This window comes from Adiantum capillus-veneris, chromosome 9 (genome assembly GCF_014529385.1).
Source record: "Adiantum capillus-veneris isolate H3 chromosome 9, ASM1452938v2, whole genome shotgun sequence".
Taxonomy (NCBI): domain Eukaryota; kingdom Viridiplantae; phylum Streptophyta; class Polypodiopsida; order Polypodiales; family Pteridaceae; genus Adiantum; species Adiantum capillus-veneris.
This window is the reverse complement of record NC_140939.1, coordinates 16,267,322-16,292,842: the sequence shown is the minus strand read 5'-3', so window position 1 is coordinate 16,292,842 and position 25,521 is coordinate 16,267,322. Positions and strand designations below refer to the sequence as shown.

Below are 25,521 nucleotides of genomic sequence, written 5' to 3'. Positions count from 1 at the left end.
CCACGAATATCTGGTAGCTGGTTGTTCATCAAAGGCAGGTGCCCGACGAGGCAGCGCCCGATCAGCTGCACTCTCCCACCTCGACGGAAGCTCATCACATTGGTGCAGCGGAGGATCAGCTTACGGAGGATCAGCTCCTGCGAGTGGCAGAGGATCAGAAGGCGAGGGAGAAGCCGCCGGCGCGCTGCCAGGGCCCGAGCTACCACAAAAAGGTGGGGCTCACAGGGTTGTTCCCAACCTTAGTGTGTCGACCTAACCCCACCATTTTCTCCGAGACCTATGCTATGTTAATATGAATAGGGAAACTATTAGAGTTTTTATATACCTTTAGGCATCCAGATCGTGCACTGATTCTCTCTCTTTTTCCATCTCACATTCCCCCTCCCTCTCCCCCCCTCCCTCTCTCTCTCTCTCTCTCCCTCCCTCTCTCTCTCTCCATAAAATGTTGCAAGTATTACTCGCTTTAATTTAAGATTTCCAAATTTCTCAACTGGTATCAATGTCTGCTTTCTTGGTCCACCATCTATTAACTTCCCCATGCTTACTATCATTAACACTAGGTTAATCAATAGTTAATAAGCAAGCACCGCAAAAGCTTTTAGCGAACCTTCTCAACTATTGGGTTAGAATTGAAAACTTTGTTAGCATTAAATTGGTAACCTCAACGCACATAAAAGTGTCCTTGCTAGGAAGCATATAGAAAAATGGGATAGCATATAGAAAAAACAATCCCTAATGTTGAACTCATGTGATATGAATTTTTTGTAGACTTTGGTGAGCATACAACACATGAAAATTTCAAAGACATGTAAACTGTATCCTTTGGTGAGCGTATAACACATGGAAATTTCAAACACGGTCCTCTCTTGAGTGATGACTACATTGCCACAATGAATGCAATAAAGATGGCTTCAGCCTCAATCAAGAGCTCAACCAAGCAGAGGTAGAAAATACCAAGGTAAAATCATAACAAATTTCTACCAACTTACCTACTGCGTGACTTGCCCCATGGATATTGCATAAGAAAAACACTACAAAGTTGCTTTGAGAATCGCTATTTAACTAAAAAAACTATTCTTTAATACCATGTCGTCTACTAAACTTTATATGGATATATTGTAGTATCTGGTGCATATATCATATATAAAGAAAATATGTTGGATCTAAGTTACATGAATATGTGGTGTTTCTAAGTATTTAGAGAGACACATAAAGTATTGTGACAAACAAAATTCATTTGACATAGGGAAAAAATCATTCAATATGAGTGGGTAGGACAAACTCATGCAAAAAATAAGGGACATTGATGTGTCCATTTCAATTGTAAATACTTTATTATATATCAAAAAAGTCTTTTCCTTGCATATTTACCTTTTCATTATTGGTAGCTTTCCTAGCAATATCCATTTGATATTGTTTGGATCATAAAAATGACCTATACTTTTTGCCTAGTTTTAGGACATTATAATGTTCACAAGACATTCGAGTGTAGAGGTACCCAACTAGTGTTAAAAATCTTTCCAAAGTTCTCAACTTCCATCAATGCTTGCGTTCTTCATCCACAATCTATTAACTTTTCCATGCTCTTACTATCATTATGCACTTGGTTAATCAATAATTAACAAGCAAGGCACTAAAAACAATTTTAGCAAACCTTCTAAGCTATTTGGTTAGAATTGAAGACTTTGTTAACACCATATTGGTAACCTAAAAGGACATAAAAGTGGTGTTGGTGGGAATGCAAAGCAATCCTCTTCGCTGTGGAAAACAATTCACTAGAGAATGAATTGTGTCCATGAATCACTCGGCGGGGGGGGGGGGGGTTCACTATACGTAAATTATGTATGTCGTGTGCATTTAAGGACTATTTATAATTCCCCTCATTCACTATGAATTTTCTACCAGTAGAAGGGTCCTTTTACTATTCAATATGTATATTTTTTTCCAACATCATTTTTTCAACACCTTTTATATGATAGAAAAAACTATTTTCTCATGTGGAACCCACATGATAGGCATTTTTGTATAGTGGACCCCCATTAGACGAAGCATAGCTTGTACAACCGAGGATAGTGACTATGACCTAGAAAGCAAAGCATAGTTGAAGTTTTCAAGAATGTATCTAGTTTACTATAATAGGGTAAGGGAGCCACTTTAAAGACAAAAACTTTTGACCCCCAGGTTAGACACATATCCCACTCCAATTTAGAGGCAATAAATTTGGAATATTTCTAGAATCTTTCTTATGTGTTATGTTGTGATTTGTTTAAAAGTGTACCCGTACTGGGCCTTCATTGTCTCTAATGCTTCAAAATGCCTCAAAAGTTGATTTTTCTTAAATGGAGCACTCAAACAAAATCTAAAAATGATGATTTGTGTATCATTTGATTCCTCTTTTCAGGAGGAGTCTTGCGCAATGCGTAAATATTAAAAATGACCAAATTTTGAAAATGACCCTTGAAAATATAATGTTTCTACAAAATGCCTCTAAACTAGCTCGCTTACCCTAGACTTGGGCACTTTGTGGTTCTTAATCTTATCCACTGTTTGGAACCAAGCTGCCCAAAATTGACTCATAAACATGAGTCCATACATATTTGACCTACAACCAAATGCTTGTTGTGAGACTAAGGGACTGTAGCATGGCGATCACCACCCAGCCATGCCCTATATAGGCCCTTTGCCTGCTAAACATAGGGACCCCCTTGACTACATGTCCGTCTAGGCCCTTAGCCCTGCCCAGTCCTATCCTTGGCATGACATTACTCCCCCCTTGTGGAAGCATTTTCATCCTCCAAAACAAGAGTGGTGATACAAAAATGCTTTCCACACCGGTATCCATCATGGATCCAACTCTTTTCTTGACCAAAACATAGTCCAGCAGGAGGTTGAATGAAAACAAGAGTAACATCTTGATGTTTACATTGTTGTCCATTTGCAACCGGCTCCTATCCAACATTGTGAGTAGACTCCATTTAGAACGCATACGAGCATGCTAAACGAGTTATCACAACAAAGATGTACCCAAAAAAATACCTCTTTTCACTTTCCATGAAAGTACCTGACTGACGTAACTTATAAGCAAAATACAAGTCCTTGACTTGTTCTAAATTTTCATTAGTAAACAACCTCATCATAACTAGTGTTCAAGGTTGAGAACCCGACTTAAACATGAATAAACTAAATTGAGTCACAAACATGCTTTACCTTATTGTAGGCAAACTCCAACTAGTGCGATACATGCTTGCTAATTGGATTTGTTGGTGCTAACGTACGCTCTTCGCATATTCTTTAGCACAAGATTACACTTCCCCTTTGGATAACTAACAAGTACTGAGGTGTGTTTCCCCATAGTTTACAGACAGTCTTCCAAAATGACTTGTAAACGGGGATCACAACATTACTCAGGAATCAACAATGACATGCATAACCACCTTGATTAACTAAAGACCCACAAGCACCCAAACCAAGCCATGATGAAGCACATAAATTGTAAAATGCAACATAAGCAATTAATGTAATGAATAGGCATGCCACTTCAAATCAACCTTTGCTACACACTAGGGCCCATAACACCTAATGTGCAGGCATTTAGCAAAAACAAATATGAGCTTGTATATCCATGATCATACTTGCCAATAGTTATGGAGAATGTGATTCTCCTAGCATACATAAAAAAGTAAAGAGTTATGAAAAGAAACTAAATACTTTCTATTGAAATCATTTGCAAGCCTGTTGAAATGTTTGAACCATAATAGAAGGTGAAACATTAATCACTTCTAGGTACAAACAATTAAACCTTTTTATGAACAACTCATAGCCTTGTTATATGCATAAACAACTATCCGTTAGTGTTGTTTAGCTGCACTTGTAACTTTAACAAGTCGTTCTGTGTATCCGATAATTTCTAGCCACTAAAAGTGTTCCTAATACAGCGTGCTAAAAATGGTTTAGAAAACGGATTTGACTAGCACCTAGGGACATTGTTTTGACACATAATTGAAGTAGCGATGCGAGTGTTATTCTTGGAGACTCATTTCTCTACATGTGGAATATGTCGCAGGTAAGGATGTCTGAAAAAAGAACATCCTTCAAGTACGAGATGTACTTGGGTGTGGAGGTAACTATAAACACACATGCGACGTGGATGAGAGGAACCCTCATTATCCATACTCCACAAGGGCTAAACCAAACTCCTTGAGTTCCTAGACCATGTTGTATCCCATGTGACAACATGGGACAACATGTGCCAAATCAAACCCTACAATTTGGTTCATATATGTGCCAAATCAAACCCTACAAGCTGGTCCATAACTGTGCAATAATGCATAAATTTATTTTCGACACTATAGCCCAAATTTCTTGGCTCTTGCATGATCTTGTCATCTCTCTCAAGAGCAAAAACGGATGAAATCATTCAAGCTTATTAACATCCACTTGAAAAATTCAAGCAAGGCGTGTGAAAAAATGGAAATAAAATAAATCATATGCATACCGGGATTTTCAACATAGCGTTCACTTACATGTAGTCAAAGGCGCTTGCCCAAATTTACCGCATGCAAGGCCTAGGAACACTAATTGAAAATCGGTGAAATTCAAGTAGTATTACACATGTAACCCTCGGTGTTGCCTTTGTAATCCTAACCCCTTGGTGAATATCTACATTATCAAACCCCTTGGTTAGACTTTGCAGGGAAAGTACTCAACTGGTAGCCAATACTTGAAGTCAACTTTTAAAGTTGAAATTGTCCACTACCCCTTCGTAGCTTGTGGATTTATTTCCTTTAAAGTGCAAGTGTGAAGGTTCCACAAATTGACCATCACCACTTAATAAGTGATTTAGTAACCAAAAGCTAGGTCTTACTCCCAAATTATACTCGTATAAACACTCTTGTGTTGTAGATGAAATAGGAGATCCACTCAAGTTGGAATCGTATTAACAATTGGATCTTTTTGAGACCCACAAATCCATAATCTTTGGTTTTTGTGAGCATTCGTGTTGTTGGAAATGTTGGCTTCATCTATACACCTTGGTACAGATAAGCCTTTACGAGCTTAAGACGTTAAAAAACTCAACTTGATCTTCACACCCAAAGTGTGTAGTGCTAAAATAAAATTCAACAAATTAGTAATGGCAAGACTCTTGCTTGTCCATTAAAATCGATAGATACTCAATTGGATAGAATTGTTTGATCTTGAAAGAAATCACTCAGGGATTACAAATAGAAGGCTCTTAGCCCCTTAAAAATGAATGGATCTTAGCCCTTCATGTTACCATATCAACATAGAAAGATTTTAGTAAAATCACGCCTAATTCACCTTTCCCGCAAAGAACTACGACGGAGAGAGAGAGAATGTTGGGCTGAGGTAAATCTTGTATCCTATTGTATTGAATGTCCCCTATGTATGCCTCTGTACAAAGAATGGTTGTATGGTAGCTTATCCTATAAGTATACAACAATTCACTTGTACCACATTCTCGTAGAGAGAGGTACCATAAGTCACATCTTGACCCACTTACCTTGTATGTCATAGTGAGTGTATTATGGTGTATATGTATGGCAGTTTGGCTATGAATAAACATAAACAAAAAATGTTTTAAAACATCAATAATTGAGCTCGTCCTTCACAGAGTAGCTAGTGCTATAGCAGAAGCATATGAAATGATGGGTGTCATACGTCCATCGTACTAGTATTCCATGCATACATATCAAAAAATAGAATAATAATCCCTTGGCTTCCATGAAAGTCTCAACGATGTGAGTTTCTATGTAGGCGGCTTGCACGATCACACTGCATGGATACATCACATTCCGTCATTGGCAAATGAAAATTATGAGCTCATATCCACTTAGTGTAAAATATGCGTACCATTATCCTTGATCTGACTTCAATGGATAGTACCATGGTACAGGATAGAGGCCTTGCTTCACATGAAATATGGCAAATCACTTTCCGTTGCATCGGAAAGAAGTTTCTTTGAAACGGAAGGTAAATTGCAGGAAAAACAAGCACAACTTGAAATTTACAAACCTTGTCCCCCCTTTGAGACGAGCGGTCATCGCGTGAATGTGGCTCATAGCCATGTATGCTGATACATTTAGAGCTGTCGGATGTCTTTTGCATGCCCTCTTGGCTTGGTTCATTCCGATCTCTATTGAAAAAAAAACACACAAACATGTTACAAATTTTCCCCAAGTTCGTATGTTGATAGCATATTCTAAACGTTGGAAACTGCTATGCAATATGTCTTAACATGCAACATTGCTTCCTAGAATTCCATGAGAAATAGGACATAATTTTCCTGAGTGCTTGCCAACATCTTGAAATAATAATTAGCGATTAGCCTTGCCGAGTACCTTGACCTCACAAATCACAGGCCATGCTTGACTTGCTTTTACATACCAAAGGGTTGAATAAACCATGATTGTGTAGCCCAACTAGATGACGTTGGCTCCACAAGATTCCACATGAGTACAAATGATCAATCATCACCGGTCGGCCTTACCAAATTCCTATTCCCTACAAGAAACATGCCTTGCATGTACTTTCTTACATAACCAATGTACCTTGGGTATACGGAGCATGCTCCAATCTAATCATTGATGCATTGCTGATATACCCATATACTACCTTGTGTTCATGCTCAAGGTCGAGATAAAATTTTAAGAAACTTGACCATGTCAATTCACCACCTTGTTGATTAGGATTCCATATTGAAAGCATACAATTTCAAGAATACATACCTAATGCAATCATATAAACAAAGTGTACCTGGATTGCAATCGTTAACATTGCCAACTTTGTACTTGGCAATTTGTCTTCTCGTTTGCTTGGTTCAATCTAAGCATGCCTTGCATGCGGCCACAGCCCTTGACTGAACGTGATGAGAATGCAATCATTTGAATCCTTGTAGAAATTACTTTCACTTCTTGTTAATCAAATTTGTCTTGCGATGTAATGGTCTTTGCATGGCCAAGGCATGCCGTTTATGAGCATTGCATGTCGCCTTCTTGCGGTCCTCAACACTTCTAGGCTTGTCCATATAGGCTTTCTATTCAGCTTTAAGTGCTTCTTGCCAATCCATTTCACTTTCAATGTCTGCCGCTTGTTTTTTATTGTTTCTAACCATGTCCAAGCTCTACAATTTCAGAAATTGCAAATATTATGCAGGAAAAAATTGGAGCACACCATTTCATTCCCACCATGAAATTTGCATCCCTTAGGAGAGAGCGTGGGGGGGGGGGGTATACCCTCGTGGGCATCCTCCCTTCAATGGTTTCAACCCAAAAGGCACTTAATTGGGGCGTCCGCATGTGAATCAAACCTCCAAAATGCAGCTAAGGTGGCAGAGGTGATCTGTGCAGGAAGGAACCAAAGCCATGGTCGCCTATATCGCGCTAATACGTGCATGCGAGAAAATACAAATGGCCCAAAGACCGATACAAACTCGTGGAGAGAGGAAAACCCCGATTTGATGCAAGTCAAGTTTTTCTTCTTCCCGTGTGCAAGGGGCAGTCCTCACGGGCCTTTCACGGTCGGCCCTTTCTTGCAAGGGTTCCTGCACATGTCCACCTCCTTTCTCCTTCCTCGGCGTCTTCTCCATGCCCTTTTCATGGTGGTGCATGCTTCTCACGGCCTTTTCAGTACATAACCCTACCCCTTGATCCATAAGCTAAGAAAGAGAGAGAGAGAGAGAGAGAGAGAGAGAGAGAGAGATAGAGAGAGAGAGAGAGAGAGAGAGAGAGAGAGAGAGAGAGAGAGAGAGAGAGAGAGAGGAAGAAGAAGAAAAAGCTCCAAGCCTGCTTTCCCCCTCCTTCATAGCTCACGGCTCCCCTAAGATCTGATACTAATGTGAGACTGAGGGACAGGAGCATGCTCATTAGCACCCATCCATCCCATATATAGGCCCTTGGGCTACTAAACATAGGGACCCTCTTGACTGCATGTCTGTCTTGGCCCTTGGCCTTGCTCAATCCTACCCTTGGCATGACACTTGTAATCCTGATTTTAAAGTGCAATATCTAGTAGAGTTTACATTGTAGCCTTTGGAGAGTGTATAGCACATGAAAATTTCAAATATGATACTCTCTTGAGTGATGACTGCATTTTCACAACAATGAACTCAACAAAGATGGATTCTGCCTCAAGCAAGAGCTTATCCATGCATATAATGGGCACCTCAATGTGCTCTCTGGCTAGCACAATGAGAAAACATGGCATATGTGTGCACAATGGCCAAGCATATTTCACCCTACACAACCATATTTGACCATAAAAGAATTTGTTATTGCAGCTCTAGCCCAAAAACTTGTTGCATTCATTTACATAGCCATATTTATATAAAAAATTTGGAATACCTAGATTGTGATACCTTGATATTGCTCTTGGAAGTATAACCACTTGAAAAAGATATCTAAATTGTATTTGTACGACCATATAATGAAAATTATATGTATTAGACAATGTATTCCCAAACAATAATCAATAAGACATATAATTGACCGTATAATTGTAAATCTTGTGCACTATAGAATGTCTGCAGTGATTGAGGTGTTTGAAAATGAGGAGCGTTTTTCAATTGTCAATGAAGAGCTAAAGGGGAAAGTACATACAAAATACATAACTATGGCAATAAAGGTATGACAATTTCCCTTTCTTTACAACTAGACTGCAAAGAGAATCTAAAATAAGGCTTTTTACAATCAAATCTTAGGCATACAAACAAATATGGATAAAAGTTGACAATGGAATCTCTAAGAAAACTAAGATTGACTCTGAGGCATTCTAAACACAAAAAGAGTTTTAAAGAAATACTTTCAAGAAATACTAAGGCTTTTTTTTTCCAGATCCATGAGATAGGATGTGTTGATCCTAGTGTCTTTGCACCTATATTGATCTTCACTATCCCTCATGTATCTTGGAATTTTCATCGAATTCTAGTACAAATAGCTCAATTACAAAAGTGATGGAGATACTTAATAGGAGGATTAGCATGGGTATTTGGGAGCATTGTTCTTGTGCTCCATATTCAAATAGGTGGTTTACTTTTCCTTAGGAGAATGTAGCTTTGCATTTCATTCAAGATATGAAGCATGTAGACAAGGTTACTATTAGAAATGTGGATACATGAGTGATTATTTGTAGATGAATTCACAGAGAAATTTGGAGAAAGAGAAATTTACTCAATGATTGTGGCTCTCTCAAAGGCTCAATGTCCAACTTGTGTTTCAGTGTCCATTCCGTCAGTGTTGCTCTCTCTTCTTTGTTAGAATTATCACCATTTGCTAATGATGTAAGGGGACAAGAATACATAGGAGTCTTGTTTTTCTTGGTATGATTATCCTAGCTTACAGCTTCTAAGATCCAGGCTAAGTTGATTGTATCAAATATGAGACATCTTTGAGGATTGACAAGCACAACTTGCCTCCATGGACTGAGACAATATGGAGAAGTTTAATTAATAATGTGCTCACAACATGTCAGTAAAATTAATGGTTTTTTTTGTTTTCCATTATGATTTTGAAGAATCATCTGGCCAAAAACTAGATGGCTCTTGTTTCATTGTGGCTCTAGAACCTTTGTACTCGACATGGAACCAATCAATCTCTAATTCAATTTATTCTAGCATAAGATATCAAGAATGCCTTAGAAGAAACTTCAAAGTCAAAAAAGTTCTTAAAAATTTTGTTTCTATAATTTTTTATTACCCAATTGCAAACATAGAAGTTTGGTTCATAAATACCAACTATGGTTCCCACCTAGCCAAAATTGTTATCAATAGGGTTTGTATCTCTTATACTTACACTTGATTGCTACCGAAAAGGTGAAACAATGCAAGAATCCTGAGTGACGTGGGGCTAATCAATTGAAAATGATATCTCAAGAACCTAAATGGGGTGGAGCCACTGTCACAACTAGGAGGCACCCCTTTTTTTTTTCTATATACAATGCATAATTATGCGTAACTTATGATTGGTGGATGCTTATGTATGTCCGACAATGGGTAGGGAATATTTCCTTTACCCCACAAATACAATATACATCTCTATAATCTTGTAATTATACTCTAATTCACACATGGATTCGATAAGAGGTGTATAGCCTCTTTCCTCCTAGCACATAGGTCGAGCCATCTTCCATCACAAGTATGGTGAAACATTTTCTAGTTATTTTGTACTTAAATTTGGTAAAGAAGGGTTTAGAGGATTCATGAATATTAATTAACTCCCTCATTCTTCATAGCATTCCGACTTTTGTACATTGCCGGTCCCTAAGCACATTCTTGGCTTGGGAAATATCCACTGCATTTGTAGGTGAATCATTTGGCCTTTGGCTTTAATGGCCATTGCATCTAGGCACTTCCTAGTAGAAGCATATTTCATCAACTCTACGATGTGACGTCCTTGAGGATTGACAAACACAACTTGTCTCCATGGATTGAGATAATATGGATAACTTTAATTAAAACCTTGCTCACAACATGCGAGTAAAAATATTTACTATCCCTCATGTACCTTGGAATTTTTATCCAATTCTAGTACAAAAATAGCTCAATTCTATAAAATTGATAGAGATACTTGATGGGAGGATTAGTATGGGTATTTTGGATCCTTCTTCTTGTGCACCATATTCAAATAGGTGGTTTACTTTTCTTTAAGAGAATGTAGTTTTTCATTTCATACAAGATATGATGCATGTAAACAAGGTTACTATTAGGAATGTGGATACATGAGTGATTGTTTGAAGATGAATTCATAGAGAAATTTGGAGAAAGAGAAATTTACTCAATGGTTGTGGCTCTCTCAAAGGCTAAATGTCCAGTTTGTGTTTCATCATCCATTCCATTACTGTTGCTCTCTTCTTTGTTAAGACTATCACCATTCGCTAATGATGTAAGGGGTCAACATATATAGAAGTCTTATTTTTGCTGGTATGATTATCTTACATTACCTTATCTAACATCCAAGCTAAGTTGATGGTATCAAATATCCGACATCCTTCAGGATTGACAAGCACAACTTGCCTCCATGGATTGAGAGAATACGGAAAAGTTTAACTAAAACCTTGCTCACAACATGTCAATAAAAATATTTAATATCCCTAATGTACCTTGGAATTTTCATCCAGTTCTAGTACAAATAGCTCAATTCTAAAAAACTAATAGAGATACTTGATGGGAGCATTAGCATGGGTATTTTGGAGCCTTCTTCTTGTGCACCATATTCAAATAGGTGGTTTACTTTTCCTTAGGAGAATGTAGCTTTGCATTTCATTCTAGATATGAAGCATTTCATTAAAGATAAGAAGAATACATGGGAGGAGCAGACCCCAAGAGGTGGGAAAAAACTGTTAGTAACAGGGGCACACCTATTTATAGACCCTCTTTTTAGGAATCTAACCAAGAAAGCACTAGGTAAGCTCAAAAAAGATGTCGACCTCATCAAACACAATGTGTGGGACCTCTTTGCTCGGAGCATCCAGAAAGTAATTAAAACCTCGGACCCCCGGATCAAGAAAGTTAGGGAGGTACACCTTCTGCATCTTTCAGAGGAGATACAGTTGCTTACCTCCAAAAAATCCAATGGGATAGCTACCGAGGATGGGCACAAACGATGGCTCAAAGCCAAATCTAACCTTGCTAATGAGCAGTTAGAAGATATCAGAAAGGCAAGGGTTCTCTCCAGGGAGACTGCCCTTCAACCTGAAGCCTTTAATCAAGCTCATTTTTTTAGGGCTTTAAAAATCAAGTAGAGCCGAGGCTACGTCCGCTCGCTCGATGATGAGAAAGATGGCCGGTCTGATGCTGGGCTATCTCAGTAAAGTCATTGGATGGCCAGAAATCCGATCCCAAGAAGTGGAAGAAGCCAGAGGGTCCTTACTTCAGAGTGTCAAGAAGAAGATTCCCCACTCAGAAGCTAATTTCTTGGAAAGGGCATTTTCTGAAGACGAATGTTTACTAGCATTGCAAGCTCTTGGCAAGGAAAAGTCCCCTAGTTGGGATGGGATGACGGTGGAATTCTATAGAGAATTTTGGAAAGATCTCAAGGTCCCAATCACAAGGTTGACCAATAAAGCCATTGTCGAAGGGTTGTTGGAGATAAGTGTAAAGAGAGGGCTTATCAAACCTATCCCCAAACAGATATGTTGCTCTCAACAATAAACACTAGATCCCTATAACGATGATGTCGGTGGCCTACAAAATTATTTCTAAAGTTGTAGCCTTCACACTAGCCCCCTTACTAGCCAAGATCATCTCTCCCCATCAGCATGGGTTCATTAAAGGAAGGTCCATTTACGATAACATCTTGGCAGCAATGGTGGAAATTGAGTACGCAACTATCACAAATCAAGAGTGTGTACTGCTATAGTTGGATCTGGATAAGGCTTATGGCAGAATAATATGGACTTATATAGAAGCCGTCATGGAAGCTCTGGGCTTTGGGCCGTGCCTATGTCGCTTTGTAAGTGTACAGGGAGCTGGAAGCCAGTCATAGCTCCTTTTCAATGATAGAATTGTGGCTTATTTTGAGGTCAAAAGGTCTATTAAGCAAGGATGTCCTCTGGCCCCCCTGTTGTTCCCCATAGGATCATGACCCTCGAAGCTAATGCGGAACGAGGGGAGTTGTAAGGCCTGGCTTTGCCAGGAAATAGCCAACTCCTAGCAAAAAGTTTTGCAGACGATTCTGTCCTCTTCTTGAGGCATGCCCCCAGGTCATCAAGAAAGCTCTGGATATTGTACAAATATTCTCAATAGCTTCGGGGTCCCAGTGCAGTATAGAGAAGTCAAGGCTGATCTCCCGATTGGAAAATGACTCATTTGACCCTTCTGACTGGTTGGGGGAGATTGTCACAAATAGGAATATCTTCAGGCATCTAGGAGCCCCCTTGGGGGTGGATGTAACTCACAAGAAAAGATTTGAGTGGGTGCTTGAAAAAATCAAAACAAAAATGAGTAGGTGGGAATATGCTCTTCTCCTTTTCCCAAGTCCGATAAAAGTGATAAATGCCTTTATGATTCCTTATATTGCCTTCAATAGCCTACCTCTCAAGATGGCTAAGTGTCACTAGAAAGAGTTCTTAAAACTAGTGAAAAGGTTTTTATGGAAAAACCACACAAATCATCCAGGCCATGGCAATGGGGCCGTTGGGAATCAGTTTCTCGATCGGGGAATCAAGGAGACCTTGGAATTCGAACCTTGTAAGTTGTGGCCCATGCAGAAGCTTGTTGTGCCAAATTTCTTATTTCCTTCACTAAACAGGATCAAGTTTGGGTTTTCATGATCAAAGATATGATAGAAGCAGCTAAACTTGGCTCAAAATGTGGAGAGGGGTGGAGGTTCATGACAAGTTGTTAGCCCCGACGTGGACTACCCTAAAACTGGGGGATAGCAAAGGAGAATTGGTGAGAAAATGCAATACAGCAACATGAGTCTTAAAGTGGGGGGAAAAAACCAGTTACTTCAAGAACTCCATTTTACATTGGTTCCCGTGGATTTCCAAAGTTGTAGATCTACCACAAATTCCCTATTGGATAGAGACAGCCATGAAGCTGAATAATAAGGGTCTGAATCAATTGGGGCGAGATCAACTGTGAGTTTTGCTATAAAAAAAAGAAACATATGAAGCACGTAAGCAAGGTTGTTTATAATGAATGTGGATACATGAGTGATTGTTTGTAGATGAAATCATAGAGAAATTTGGAGAAAGAGAAATTTACTCAATGGTTGTGTCTTTCTCAAAGGCTCCATGTCTAACTTGTGTTTCATCATCCATTCCATTAGGGTTCCTCTCTTCTTTGTTAATATTATCACCATTTGCTAGTGATGTGAGGGGACAAAAATATATAGAAGTCTTGTTTTTCTTGGTATGATTATCTTAGCTTACCTCTTCTAAGATCCAAGATAAATTGATTGTATCAAATATCCAACATCCTTGAGGATTGACAAGCACAACTTGCTTGCATGGATTGAGAGAATATGGAGAAGTTTAATTAAAACTTTGCTCACAACATGTCAATAAAATAAATGTTTTTTGTGTTTTCCATAATGGTTTTGAAGAATCAAATGGCCAAAAAGTAGATGGTTATTGTTTCATTGTGGCTCTAGAACCTTTCTACTCGACATGGAACCAATCAATCTCTAATACAATTTATTCTAGCTACATAAACATCAAAAATTCCAAAGAAGAACCTTCAAAGTCAAAAAAGTTAAAAAATATTTTGTTTCTATAATTTCTTATTACCCAATCGCAAACATAGATGTTCGGTTCATAAATACAGACTATGGTTCCCACATAGCCAGTATTGTCATCAATAGGTTTTGTATCTCTTATACAAAACACTTGATTGCTACCTAACGGTGTATGGAAGATCAAGTGTACCAAGTTTTGGTAGTTTATGTAGCTCTAAACTGCAAAAAAGCAAGCTTTTTATGCAAATGTTACTGCATAACACCCTAGCTATACTCATTTCTAAGAGCCAAGAATTGGAGGGCACATAAAAGTCATAAGTACTAACATACCGAAAAGGCCTGATTTCATAACAAACTAAAGAGAATAGTACTTTGTATGTAAGGAATCTCTTGGTTTGACCTGTTACCCCCCATCACAGCATTGTGATCTTAACATAGATTCTTATATAAGTCTCTTATCACTTACTTAATTTTGAAATAAACTTGCACATGGATCTTGCATATGCTTAAAGAGAATATTTGAAATTATTGCAGCTTTTTTGCTCATTTCTTTAAATTAATAGTAATTATCTTTCTGAAAAAATTAAGTAACTCGTACATCACTATCTCTACACAAGATATCTATAGATGCAAGGACAATTTCTCAAGATCCTACAATCATTTGATAAATATAGTTATGGGGAATGTGGTGAGATAAAAAAAACCATACTTAAATGGTTGAATTTTTACAGATCTTCCTTGGAAATTTTACATAGAATATCAATAAATAAAGTTGAACTCTTCTAAAAATTATAATAAATAAAAAAATTATTATTTTCTCATGGATTTGATATATACTATAGTTTTTGGTACAAGGAGTCCAAAGAAAATAATTATTGTGTGTAATTAGGCTTCAAAAGATTATAGCTTGTCCATTTTATCTATGTGCAACCTTTGGATTATCTTTAGTGTGCATCTTAGGGTCAATAATTTATCAAATATTAAAAAATTGGCATTTTTTCATTCTGCAAGGGTATATTATAGCATCTTAATCCTAGTTAGCCATCCTAGCATACAAGGTGTAGACAAATGTGTTGAACACCTTGAGTGTCACACTTTCCACCTACCTGCCAAAACTGGTACATCTGATCTTGCACACACCCCTAAAATATGAAACAATGCAAGAATCTGGAGTAACGTGGTGCTAATCAATTGAACATAATGATATCTCAAGAACAGAAATGGGGTGGAGCCAATCTCATAACTTAGAGACACCCCACCCCCTATTTTTCTATATACAATGCATAAGTATGAGTAGCTAACAATTGGATGCTTACGTATCTTCGACGCTAGGTGAGCGATATCACCTTTACCTCACGAATACAGTATACATCTCTATAATCTTGTAGTTATACTCTAATTCACACATGGATTTGACAAGAGGCTTATAGCCTCTTTCGTCTCAGCACATAGGTCAAGCCCTCTTCCATCACGAGTTTGGTGAAAAATTTTCTCGTTCTGATATACTTCAATTTGGTAAAGAAGGGTTTAGAGTACTAACTAACTCCCTCATTATTCATAGCATTCCAACTTTTTTACATTGACTTGTTCCTGGTCTCTAAGCATTGAATTGTTCTTGGTCTCTAAGCACATTCTTGGCTTGGGGAATCTCCACTGCATTTGTCCTTTGAATTTAATGGCTATTGCATCTAGGAAATTCCTAGCAGAAGCACATTTCATTAACTCTATGATGCTACATGTTTACTCACAAATCTGATACATTCTTATGTTTCCTTTGCAAATTCCAACCATTTCTCAACCACATTAACATTCAACACATAAACACAACTTGAGATGCAAAAACTATGCAATTAATTAAGGAGACGTAAAGGGATTTATCTTGCCCACTTTATGGTCAAAACAATGAACATCTTTCAAGTAATCCGCTCGGCTCATTCCCTCTTAGCTTTGCTCTTAGTCTCTAAGCACACTCTTGGCTTGGCAAATCTCCACTGCATTTGTAGGTGAAGCATTTGTCCTTTGAATTTAATGGCCATTGCATCTAGGAACTTCCTAGCAGAAGCACATTTCATCAACCCTACGATGCTACATGTTTACTCACAAACCTGATACATTCTTACGTTCCCTTTGCAAATTCCAACCATTTCTCAACCACCTTAACATTCAACACAGAAACACTTTTAGTCAATGCTGACACTTGAGATGCAAAAACTATGCAATTAATTAGGGAGTTGTTAACCATCAAGGGATTTAGCTTTCCCACTTATTGACCAAAATATTCAACATCTTTCAAGTAATATACTCGGTTCATTCCCTCTTAGTACATAAAAAAACAAACAGATTTCTGCATGCATATAAGCTTGATCGCTTGCTACCTTACTGACATAGGTTGCATATTCTAGCAAAGCTTGTGCAGGTCTATTGTAGCCTTTAGGAGACCCTCCCGCACCACATTGAATGTAGGTGTAAATGATATCAATAATGCCAAAACAAGGTGGACCTGGCATATCAATACTCACAAAACTTTTTTTTTTTTTTTTAGTAGCAAAACTCACAATTGTGAGTGAATTATATTGAGCAGCCCAAGAAATTACAAGGTTTTGTCATGCTCATGTTAAGCCATGACAACATACAGGGATTATAATTACATCGGTTATCAAGGAAGTGTTAATGGGCGAGAGCCAACGACATGCATTGTGCTTCATTATTCTGTACACATATTCTTTGTATCTGCGGGCTCTACTTGAGTTCCACTTTGTACGTCTATGAGTAGATGAGCCTAGATGCCTATTACATGCATTTACACTTTTGGCCGGCCGTCCATTTTTAGAAGCTCTTTGTATATAACTCAATTCACAAGATGTGAAAGGGCATTCTTAGAAGAGCCAACTCTTGGAGAGCAAAGAGAGCTCAAGAGAGTGTGACGTGAGTGTGGAGAAGAAGAAGAGGAGTGGCTATGGAACTTGGAGCTTCCTCATACACATGTAGCCGATGTTTGGGGTTAATGGAAGCTAAGTCTCTCTACTTGCTCTTGTCTTTCATGCTTATGTGTGTTGTTGTTTCTTGATTAATTCTTAATCTCCTCTTCTCTCTCAAGTTTCCCTCTTGTTGGAGCATTCTAGCTTCACATGTGTGCTAAATTAGAGTGTGTATGTATGTGTGTTGCATGCATTGATCTAATTAGGCTTCCTTGTGTGTACTTAATGTGTGATTAGAGTGTGTGTGCTTGAGATGAAAGCAAGGGAAGTATCAATGTCCTCATGTGTAGAGAGTTAGAGTGTAGGTTGAGTGTGTGTGTGTGTAGATCTCGCTTCCCGAGATTTACCTCTTCTATTCCCATGCTTTTCCCCTCTTCGTAGAGTCCTCAAGCTATCACATTTGGTGCATCCACGCCTCCATGCACTAGCCAGGTTCCGATCCACCGGATTGACATTATGTCGGTGGGTTGAGCTCTATTCTGCGACTGCCAACATTGGCGCCGTTGCTAGGGATCGAGCGCCTAAGCTAGAGGATCACCCGTGTGATGGTTTGAGCTCACTAATCTTCATTAGGTTTTGGTTTATGGTTGTAGGAATGGTGGTAGGTTTTGATTTTGGTAGCATGTAGACTAATTTTACGATTTTTCCCTCTTTCTACACACTAATTTCTCACTAATCTACTAACAATTGAGCTTACACATGTATGGTTGTGACTAATTAGAGGCAAGGTGTGCATGATTTTGGGTTGAAATCGTTGATGTTTGGTTGCAAATCATGCATTTGGGATTTGGTTGCTTGTAGGTGAAAACGCCGGATCCGGAGCTTTGCGTACACACACGGTGTGTAATCGTCATTTGGACTTGGATTTGATGCATTGATTATGGTCATGTAAGTGCTCTATGTCCCTTGTGTGCATTGGTGGTTTGGTGTTTGGGATTTAGTGCTTTATGTGCTCTCTGAAATCCGTTTGAATGCCAATTTTTTTATGCCGGATTTGTGTGATTTGGTCATCCGTTTGTTGGTATAAGCATTGAGAATTCAATTTGTGCAATTGGACATCCGGGAAAGTGTATTTGTGCTTGCAAAAAAACTGATTTGGTTTGTGCATTCAAGTAGTCAAGCACTTAGCGTTTTCTCTGAAATCGTCATTTGGAAAGTATGCTTTTGATGCCATATTGAGTTGTTTTGATTGTTTATGCATTTTGGTGCTACATTTGTGTTTCCGATATGGTATCAAAGTGATTTGGAAAGTTGCACTTCATTCGAATTTGATTTGGGTCGATTCGGGCCAAAAACGCAAAAAACGCTCCAAGAATCTTGCCTTTTGCTACCATTTGGTATGTATGATGAATTAGCCGGTGATTCTTAGTGAGAAGGTGTGTCTAAGTGACCTTAATGGGTTTCTTAATTTTCAGAAATTTTCCGGTGATTTTTTGGTAATTTTTGCTATTTTGTAGGCAATTTTTTGCCTCTTGAATGCCAAAAAAAATCAATTAATTGACCAAAAATTGATGAAAATTTAAGCAAAATTGGGTAGCGGAATCCGTCAACGTATTCTTCAGGATCCCGAGACTTTTCCATATTTTTCGAGCTAAATTTTGCATTTTTCGACTATTTGTTACGCTCTTGGACAAAAGTTTTTTTACTTTTTTGGGTATTTTGAAAAAAAAAAAACACACACACACGCACACATATACAAACATACATATACATACACACATACACACACACACATCCACACACACCCTCTCCCAAGGCGTTTCCCCCCTCCGTAATTCCTCCCCTCTCTTCCACTTTGTCCGCCCCCCTTTTTAATATTATACCTTCCCCCCCCCTCCTTGTTAGTTGTCCTCCTTCCCTCTCTTCCACTTTGTCCCCCCCCCCCCCTCCTTTTTGGCCAAGAAGACCATAGGGAAGTGGTAGAGCAAAACTTGCAATTCTTTCACCATCAAATGGTCACCCTCACATTAATTTTTCTAGGTGACATTTCAAGTCATTTCATGCCTTACTATATTCATTTGAATATTTTCATTATGAAAATAAGCATGTGTGTGTACACGTGCATCTCTCTCTCTCTAATCTATCTCCATTAAAGTGTTCGAGAAATATCATTTTTTCAGACATATAAAACTCTTTTTCTTGAATTTACTAAGAGAAATTTTTAAAAAATTAAATTTATTTTTTGGGTTTCTATATTATTTTTCTCTATTTTGGGACAAAAATTCTCATTTTCCCCTTACAATTCTTTCACCATCCAATGGTCACTCTCACATTAACTTTTCTAGGTGACATTTCAAGTCATTTCATTTGAATATTTTTATTATGAAAATGAGCATGCGTGCGTGTACACGTGTATCTCTCTCTCTCTCTCTCTCTCTCTCTCTCTCTCTCTCTAATCTCTCTCCATTAAAGTGTTCGAGAAATATCATTTTTTCAGACATATAAAACTCCTTTTCTTGAATTTACTAAGAGGAATTTTTTAAAAATTAGATTTATTTTTTGAGTTTTTATATTATTTTTCTCTATTTTGGGTCAAAAATTTGCCTTTTCCCATTACTCTCAATTGACATTTTTGAAATTGAAAACGACAGAATATTAAGCTGGGACACATTTCTCATGAACACAAGGTCCATTAACATGTCAAATGTGTTCTAATAATCATTTACTAGAGGAAAAAATGATGCCTTCTTGAGGCCATCGTGAAATCTTCACCTTGTTTCAATATTGTACCCCCCCTTGTCAGTTGTCCTCTCTTCCACTTTGTCCCCCCCCCTTTTTAATATTGTACCCCCCCCCCCCCCCCCCCCCCCCCCCCCCCCTCTTGTCAGCTGTCCCCCTTTCACTTTGTCCCCACTCTCAATTTGTGTAGCACCCCTTACTTCAATGCCATGTAAAAGAAACCCCCTCCTCCTTTTAATTTGTGCATAGTGCCCCCTCTTATTTCAATAAAAGTAAAACTAGTATGTAACCCGCGCGTTGCTGCCGCCATAAAGGCAAGGTCTTCAATGCTTTTTTTGGTGCTTAAGAATGTAACACCAGTCATAAAATCAAAGCTCCATTGTTGTCTTGCTGCAGCCATAAAGGCATGGTCTTCGATAATTTTTTTGTGCCTTAAGTATGTAACACCATGCTCCATTATTGTGTATTAAAATATTTATCTTATAGCTTAGCAAGTCTATCCATCGAACGACTTATAGTAACACCTTCACAGCAAGTAAGGACCTATGAATCATTTGATGCACTCATGTGCACCATAGGGACACCATTGATAAAGAGTGACCCTGCTTCCTCTCTCTCTCTCTCTCTCTCTCTCTCTCTCTCTCTCTCTCAAGCCCCCATCCATTGACCCAAATTCATATCTTTGGCTTTGACATTGGTTTCAATATTTAAAATACAATTGGCTTTGGAGTCTTTCCTTTTCTCTCGTGATTTCTTGCATCTCATCCTCCTTTTGGTATGCAAGATCGATAGTAGTGGTACACATCATCACATAACCTACAAAGAGAGGTCAACTTCGTAAGTCAACATGGTCCGAGGAGATAAGGGTCTATAGCCCCTATCAGTACAACCAATAAAGCTTCGATGAAAAGTGGAGTTGCTATGACATCCGCTTCAACATTTGGAATGCAATCTTTGAGTTCAAGACTTGTCATATAGATCTTTGATGTCTCTTAGGATTGAGTGGTGACCATGCTCTCTCTCTCTCTCTCTCTCTCTCTCTCTCTCTCTCTCTCTCTCAATTAGCTTTTCTTTCCCAAATCCCCATTTTGTAGAGCATGGACTGTGTGTGTGTGTGTGTGTGTGGTATGTTCTTGCCCGCAAGGAACACTGGTACCTCTTGATGTCTATTGGTGCATGTTTTGGTCGCATGTCATAAATTCTCACAGTGCAAGGAGAGCAAGACACATGATATTGATTTTATTTAGTATCAGGTCTTGAGTTCAAGACTTGTGAGATCTCTTGGGATTACCTCTCTCTCTCTCTCTCTCTCTCTCTCTCTACAGTATCATGTCTTGAGTTCAAGTATTGTGAGGTCTGTTGGGATTGTTCCTTATGCCACTCAAAACATGACCCTAGAAACATAATATTCATATATAACTTATCAAATAGTAAACACTGCTCAATAAAGAAGAAAATTTGTGAGCTAGCTGCTGCTCTTGCTAAAGGTGCAACTAAGTAAGAAGCTACCTCATTCTAAGTGTCTTGACACCAATTAAGCCTTGGTTGTCCCTTGTTCTCAATAGTAGTCTTCATAGTCAGACCGGCTGCTACCACTTGGAGGGTCATACAACCCAGCTCGATCCTTGTATTGCTCTTTTGTGTGATTTAGTGTAAAAACCTTCAAATTTAGTCAATTTATCTCTACTATTTCTCATATGTAGGTTTGCCAAGTTTTTGTTAAAAAAAATTTAAAAAATTCGAGCACTGTGTCTGTTCGATCCTGCTAGCTGGACTTGCCTACTACTCTACTAACGACTTCTAGTCTTGTATGCGTGACTATCCAATAGTAGTGCCCAATTTTTTTGGCTCTCCCTGTCCAATGCTCAGTGCTTTGTTCTCGCACCTGGCTCCCTCTCTCAGACATACAGTCTCTCTCTCTCTCTCTCTCTCTCTCTCTCTCTCTCTCTCTCTCTCTCAAATTGCAGGTAGTTGGTGCATGTCTGCAACACACGTCTTTTCTCACACACACAGAGGTGCCAGTCTCGTTGTGGGTCTCTCTCTCTCTCTCTCTCTCTCTCTCTCTCACACACACACACACACACACACACACACACGTGGGCGAATGCTGTAGCCTGTATGCCATGTGAAAAGTCTGTATCCAAAATAACTCAGTGCAAGTTCCTATTCCATTCGAAGGTGCAAATTTGTGAGAGCCAACACGTGGAGACCTTCTCCTTCCTCTAAATTTTTAAGCTCCATTATATATAGTATATATGAGAGCTCCATCATTTTTTGAAGCTTTGGAGATATTTAATCTCACAACTAGAGGTATTTTTGGAATTTTGGAAAATTTGAAGGGCATTTTGGGAAATTATGACCAAATATGGGGGATGTTTTGAGAAATTTTCAAATTTGAGGGGTATTTTGGAAATTTCAACAAATTAGAGGTGTATTTTGGTAATTTTCCCTATAATATAATAGATCCAGAGTCGAAGTCTCTCTCTCTCTCTCTCATACACACTCACACACACAGCCTTGGAAGAGTCGAAGACTCTCTTTCTCACACTGTCAGGGTGCAGTGGATAATGATTAATGAGTAACCAAGTGGATTTTCTCTCTCTCCCTCCTCTCTCTCTCTCTCTCTCTCTCTCTCTCTCTCTCTCTCTCTCTCTCTCTCTCTCTCTGTGCAGTGGCCAATCGCTTCTCTCTTTGACACAATGGACACGCCGACGGCCAGCTCTACAGACTTGACTCCTGTCAAGCTCGCTTAAAACACTTAATAATGGCGCAGTTCAAACACACACAGACACAGACACAAACGGACATGCACGTGCAGGACTGTCTGTGTGCGTGGAAGTTCGCATACACACACTGTGACACACAGACAGTCCCACACGTGCTCTCTCTCTCTCTCTCTCTCTCTCTCTCATACACACACACACACACACACACACACACATCGAATGATATGTAGGGAAACGGCTGTGCATCGGGAAAGATGAAAGTGCCGTGTGAATACTTGCACCACCTTGCCTGCAGCGCAGCAGCAGCAAATGCGCTCTCTCTCTCTCTCTCTCTTACACACAGCACGGACACGCGCAGGAGTAGCTATTGCAGGGAAGGAAGTTCAAGCGCAGATTCCAGAGGTCGTCGACTCGTGGAATGATGATGGAATCAAATTTAAAAACTGCTCTCTCGTCTACATTCGACACATGAAGGCCTTCTCCATCCTCAAAAAATTTAAGCTCCATTATATATGTATAGAAGACAAACCCTCCAAGTTCACTTTCAATTCAAAAGAGAGATAGATGCTTTTTTTTCTTAAGTTGCAAAAGTGAAGGGTTTGTGGCCTAGAGGCTTTCCCACCAAAAAGAAAACAAGAAAGGAGAGAGGAGAGAAGAGCAAGTTCCCGCGTCACGTAGTGAGAGGGAGATAGGGTGCGCGCCCATGCAGCGAGAGAGATAGGATCTTTTTCCGCGCACTGACGAGAGAGAGAGGAAGACTTCACATCCATTTGTCCACATATTCACTTGCACTCGCCTTCACTTGTATATGTGCATTCATGCGCACACACGACCACTCGCACGCGGACACATACGCATCCGCATTCGACAGCTGACACACGCGCGCATTCACGCGCGCCACGTTGTACATTCACTTCGCACACACACATTCACGCGCATCACCTTGCACATTCCGCACTGCACACCCCATTGACCCGATTGCCCGAGATTAGACATAGGAGCCCGACGAGAGACCGTGCACACGCCCCGAGTGCACTTTGCGCACACATGATGCCCATGACGAGCCAGTGCTTCGAGTATATATTGCTCACGCTAGTAGGCGAGCACAGAGGCCGACCCACTTACACGAACACACAGGGATACTTTTTTGTCCAGTGTCGTGCCTCCCTTTGCCCCACACAGACATTCCAGATAGTGCGAGTCCGTCCGGGCGACATGCTGGATGGCACATTTAGAGATGATTTTTGTGCTACTTACGTGGTCGACCATTCGATTAGGTGAGAGGAGATAGAGCTAGTACACGCAGATGACTGCTTTGAGGCATTCGACCACCCTGTGCAGGTTATATTACAGCGGGTAGGTCACCGAGTGATCTATACTGATAGTGCTCAGCGTAGATATCAGTTAGAGTGTTGTGCATCCAGTCGACGCCTATCCAGAGATGTTGTGACACTAGTTGGTGAGTCTAGAGACAGATGCTACGAGAGCACCGCAGGCACTGAATTTTACTTTTTGACTTGTAAGTTTCCATATGATCCTCGACCGACCCAGCGCCCTGCTTCGAGTAGAAGTCCCTCACCTCCTCTAGACATAGTGCCACCACCCAGGACACTCAGGAGACCACCGCCAGGGTTCTCGTCACCTAGACCTGATTTGTTGCCAGGTGTTTCGAGCTACCACGAGTCTAGAGTGATGCACACCTCGGCGAGTGCTAGTACTTTGCATACCACTCATAGTGAGACTAAGAGCGAGAGCCCAAGAGCAACATATTTTATGGAGTCTCCACCTCGACACCTTGCACCATCTAGAGACCCATCATCGCCTCTGGTGACACATATTAGAGACCATACGAGAGAGGCGACGATGACCCTAGCACCACCCTTAAGAGCACCAGAGTTCGGGCACGGTAGACTACACATTGTAGATATGAGTGCCCCTAGACCACTGACCACTACGCTTCAGACACCGCTTGAGGCTAGAGAGACCGCAGGTATCACGATATAGATAGAGGGTCAGATTCTATGTATCATAGGCCAGTACTAGCGTGGTGTTGCCTTCTATGTTGGTTTACATGACCGCTTATATGTGCGGATGGCAGACCCACAACGACCATTGTCTTTACCTAGGCAGATTGTGAGAGTCTACACACAAGCCAATAGAGCAGTCCTTATTGATGAGCTTGGAGAGCAGTATCGCTCGATTGAGACCCTTGACTTTGATGATATTGAGCGAGCACACCCAGACACATCCTAGGTTAGTGGAGCTTCACAGAGTTGAGCAAACCATGACCTATATACATGAGCTCGGTCGTAGGTACAGACGCTTGTCGATTGGTGGATCTAGACATCCTTCAGCACACTTTCTTGCACATTTGATAGGAGATCCACGTGAGCGAGTTTATAGGGATACCGGCCACACAGTGTACATTTTGACTATAGGTCTACCCTACTGCCTTCGACTTAGGCATCACGACTTATGTTTACCCACGACGGCCATGCTAGCTCCACAGTTACCAGGAGCTCCGAGTCCTCCAGTCACACCAGTTGCGATATCACCACCTAGGCCTCCTTTATTGCGATGTATTTTACCACCTTGGGAGGGGGCCGATGAGGATGACACCTATCTTGACGAGCGAGTGACCGCATGAGAGAGAGCCTCTCAGGACACACCTATGCTTGAGCCTACACGAGAGCCTCTGAGGAGTGTTCCACGAGAGATAGCTCTAGCACTTAGCCCACAAGTAGAGCCCCCGAGACTAGACACTACTCAGAGAATTGTTAGGGAGCCTACACCACTTGCCGCTCTCGTCCACGAGACTTCCAGCGTGCCACAAGAAACCTCACAGAGTCGCACATTGAGTGACCCTGGCCTAGACACAGATGAGACCATTATGCAGTTCTTGGCTACCTATGAGCATCCTTGTTTAGATTTGCCGACCTCACAGCG

At 40.0% G+C, this 25,521-nt stretch overlaps 1 pseudogene; it reads left to right on the top strand.

The window, feature by feature from the left end:
- Positions 1–23,790: 23,790 nt before the first annotated feature.
- On the top strand, positions 23,791–25,222 carry LOC147450164 (uncharacterized; annotated as a pseudogene).
- The last annotated feature ends 299 nt before the right edge of the window (positions 25,223–25,521 follow it).